This window comes from Trachypithecus francoisi, unplaced genomic scaffold, assembly GCF_009764315.1.
Source record: "Trachypithecus francoisi isolate TF-2019V2 unplaced genomic scaffold, Tfra_2.0 Lachesis_group0, whole genome shotgun sequence".
NCBI classification, from domain to species: Eukaryota; Metazoa; Chordata; class Mammalia; order Primates; family Cercopithecidae; genus Trachypithecus; species Trachypithecus francoisi.
This window is the reverse complement of record NW_022681453.1, coordinates 190,551,708-190,556,258: the sequence shown is the minus strand read 5'-3', so window position 1 is coordinate 190,556,258 and position 4,551 is coordinate 190,551,708. Positions and strand designations below refer to the sequence as shown.

The window sequence follows — 4,551 nt, the reverse complement described above, 5'->3', positions numbered from 1 at the left end:
AGCTTATAAACTGCAGAGAAAGGGACTGTGTGAAGGAAATGTATAGTTGTAAATGTTTATATAAAAGAAATAAACTGAAAATTATTAATTATATCTCAACTGATAGAAAACATGAAGAGGCTGGGCACGGTGGCTCACGCCTGTAATCCCAGCACTTTGGGAGGCCGAGACGGGCGGATCACGAGGTCAGGAGATCGAGACCATCCTGGCTAACACGGTGAAACCCCGTCTCTACTAAAAAATACAAAAAAACTAGCCGGGCGAGGTGGCGGGCGCCTGTAGTCCCAGCTACTGGGGAGGCTGAGGCAGGAGAATGGCGGGAACCCGGGAGGCGGAGCTTGCAGTGAGCTGAGATCCGGCCACTGCACTCCAGCCTGGGCGACAGAGCGAGACTCTGTCTCAAAAAAAAAAAAAGGAAAAAATGAAGAGTAGGAAAAATCAACAGAAAAAACATAGTGAAAGAAAAAGTATAGTGCTCGCTTCGGCAGCACATATACTAAAATTGGAACGATACAGAGAAGATTAGCATGGCCCCTGCGCAAGGATGACACGCAAATTCGTGAAGCGTTCCATATTTTTTGGAACAGAACAGAGTCCTCAGAAATAATACCACACATCTACAGCCATCTGATCTTTGACAAACCTGACAAAAACAAGAAATGGGGAAAGGATTCCCTATTTAATAAATGGTGCTGGGAAAATTGGCTAGCCACAAGTAGAAAGCTGAAACTGGATCCTTTCCTTACCCCTTATACGAAAATTAATTCAAGATGGATTAGAGACTTAAATGTTAGACCTAATACCATAAAAACCCTAGAAGAAAATCTAGGTAGTACCATTCAGGACATAGGCATGGGCAAGGACTTCATGTCTAAAACACCAAAAGCAACGGCAGCAAAAGCCAAAATTGACAAATGGGATCTCATTAAACTAAAGAGCTTTTGCACAGCAAAAGAAACTACCATCAGAGTGAACAGGCAACCTACAGAATGGGAGAAAATTTTTGCAACCTACTCATCTGACAAAGGGCTAATATCCAGAATCTACAAAGAACTCAAACAAATATACAAGAAAAAAACAAACAACCCCATCAAAAAGTGGGGAAAGGATATGAACAGACATTTCTCAAAAGAAGACATCCATACAGCCAACAGACACATGAAAAAATGCTCGTCATCACTCGCCATCAGAGAAATGCAAATCAAAACCACAATGAGATACCATCTCACACCAGTTAGAATGGCAATCATTAAGAAGTCAGGAAACAATAGATGTTGGAGAGGATGTGGAGAAATAGGAACACTTTTACACTGTTGGTGGGATTGTAAACTAGTTCAACCATTATGGAAAACAGTATGGCGATTCCTCAAGGATCTAGAACTAGATGTACCATATGACCCAGCCATCCCACTACTGGGTATATACCCAAAGGATTATAAATTACTCTACTACAAAGACACATGCACACGTATGTTTATTGCGGCACTATTCACAATAGCAAAGACTTGGAATCAACCCAAATGTCCATCTGTGACAGACTGGATTAAGAAAATGTGGCACATATACACCATGGAATACTATGCAGCCATCAAAAAGGATGAGTTTGCGTCCTTTGTAGGGACATGGATGCAGCTGGAAACCATCATTCTTAGCAAACTATCACAAGAAGAGAAAACCAAACACCGCATGTTCTCACTCATAGGTGGGAACTGAACAATGAGATCACTTGGACTCGGGAGGGGGAACATCACACACTGGGGCCTATCATGGGGAGGGGGGAGGAGGGAGGGATTACATTGGGAGTTATACATGATATAAACGTTATGCACATGTACCCTAGAACTTAAAGTATAATAAAAAAAATAAATAAATAAATAAATAAATAAATAAATAATAAATAAATGAATAAATAAAAAAAAAAAAAAAAAAAGAAAAAGTATACATCCAAGTTTTCATCTGATATTTTCCTGCTGCCTAAAGAACTTCTTTTAACACTTCTTACAGTGTGACTATACTGATCATATTCACTCAGCTTCTGTATGTCTGAAGTAGTTTTATTCCTCCTTTTATAAAAGATATTTTTATCTGGTAAAAAATTCTAGGTTAAGAGTTTCTTTTGTTCAGGACTTTGAAGATGTTGCTCCACTATCTTCTGTTTTTCATTGTGTCTGATAAGAAACAACTGTCTTGTATATTTGTTCTCAATTTTTGTTCCTCTGTATCAGATGTCAACAAACTATAGTCTGTGGTTTTTAAATAAAGTTTTATTGGAACACAGCCACACCCGTTCATGTAAATATTGTCTATGGTTGCTTTCATACTACAATGGCAGGGTTGAGTAAATGTGACAGACTGTATGATCCCCCCAGGGTTATACATATATATATATATATAATCAAAATAATATATTTTTATAAAATTATAAAATATAAATGTATATTTTTATTTTATTTTTATATTAGATACCTCTGTATGTGTATGTATATATATTTTGAGACAGGGTCCCACTCTGTCAAATAGGCTGGGAAGATCTTGGTTCATTGCAACCTCCGCCTCCCCTACTCAAGTGATTCTCCCACTTCAGCCTCCCCAGTAGCTGGAACTTCAGGTGTGCACCACCATACCCAGCTAATGTTTGTATTTTTTGTAGAGACAGGGATTTGCCATGTCACCCAGGCTGGTCTCAAACTCCTAGACTCAAGTGATCTGCTCACCTCGGCTACAAGGCCTAGTATAATGTCTGCAATTTTACAGAAAACAGTTTTTGACTTCTCGGTATGCCATTTGCTTTTCTCTCTTACTTTTAAAATATTTTTTCCTTCACAGCAGTTTGAAACAGTTTTATTTTCACAACTCTTGGTGTCCTTTCCCTCATGTTTATTTAGAAGCTTGGGATTATTAAACTTACGGAATCTGTGGTTTTATAGATTTTACCAGATTTTAAAAACTTCCGGCCATTAGTTTTTAAATACTTTTTTTCTTTAAATATTTTCTGACCCACTCCCCTTTGGAGACTTGAATTACACTTATACTTTGCTGTTTGGATTTTTTCCAACTGTTCACTAATCTTCTGTTATTTAAGTCATTTGGCATTCTATGTTTCATTTTGATAGTATGTCTTCAAATTATGTTTTCAAATTCTCTCATCTACAGATCTAGATGTTTAAAATACAAGAAGTTCAAAGAACTGCTGGGAAATTCATTGCAAAAGTATCATCACCTAGGCACATATTCATCAGGTTATCTACAGTCAAGACAAAGAAAACAGTCTTAAGATCTGTGAGACAAAAGCATCAAGTAACCTATAAAAGAAAACCTATCAGAACAGATTCACAGTTTATTTCTCCACAGAAACATTAAAGTTACATCCTCAAGGGGCGGGGGGAACAAATTAAAAGACAAAAAACCCAGTTGAATCAAAAATAAAGAACAATTTGAACAAATATTCTACCCAAATGAGAAGGAACCAGAAAAGTAATTCTGGTAATGTGGTAAGTTAGGGTTCCATAACATCCTTGAAAGATCACAGTAGCTCCCCAGCAGTGGATCCAAGCCAAGAATCAATCTCTGAATTGCCAGATAAAGAATTCAGAAGGCTGATTTTTAAGCTCCTTAAGGAGATGCCAGAGAAAGGTGTTTATTTCTTTAGTGACCTTCCTAAATCAGTTTTGTAAAGACTGTATCTTTTGTTTTGTCTATCCGTGGCCACTGACATGTTTGTTCTTTGAGCCTGGTGGTCAGTTAGTGATTTGGCAGAGATTTCTTTAAATATCTAGAGCCAGGGGGTAAAAAGCACACACTTTTCGCAGGCTGGCTAGGGCGCCCTTTCAATGCTTATTCAGGCCACTTAAACTCTTCTTTAGCCTTCCCCTCCTGCTTGCCCAGAGCTGAAAGGCCAACCAGAAATGAAAGCTTAGGGTCTTCTCAGTTCTCTCTGAGCACATGTCCTGCCCATGGCATTCACATTGCCTTCTAGATTTCCTGGTATAGGTGCAGTTTCTCAAAGCCTTTGTTCTCTTATGCATCTGCTTTCCCAGAGTTTTGCTTGCAGATTTTTGGTTTGCTTGTTGCTTACCTCAGGTGGCTGCAACTAGTACAGGATATTTTTCTTTAAATGTTTTCAATACTGTCACCTAGGAGCCCACCGCATCCATGAGAAAGCACTAAGGTGGGCAAAACAGAGGCAAGCTCCCAAGCCAGTGCCTTAATTAGCCACCTACCAGGTCAGTGCTGACAACCACCTTTTGCAGAGAGCGTACACCTGATCATGAACCTTACCCATAACAGATACAGGACTCTCCAGACTCAATCCTTATTAAGCAATGCAGTCAAAAATGGGCAAAAAAGATATATGGAGACAAATAAGCACATGAAATACGCTTGACATTAGCCTTTAGGGAGATGCAAACTAAACCCACTACAAATGACCCCTAGGTAGTTTTTAGAATGTTTAAAATTTGAAAGACCGATCTTACAAAATATTGAAAAGGATAGAAGGGAGCTGAAATTCTCGTGCTCTGCTTCAAGACTGTAAATGATACATTTTGGAAA

At 38.6% G+C, this 4,551-nt stretch overlaps 1 non-coding gene across 1 annotated transcript; it reads left to right on the top strand.

The window, feature by feature from the left end:
• Positions 1-472: 472 nt before the first annotated feature.
• LOC117084561 lies at positions 473-579 on the top strand. The gene has a single exon (XR_004437495.1). It is a non-coding gene; the product is annotated as a U6 spliceosomal RNA (small nuclear RNA).
• Positions 580-4,551: the final 3,972 nt, after the last annotated feature.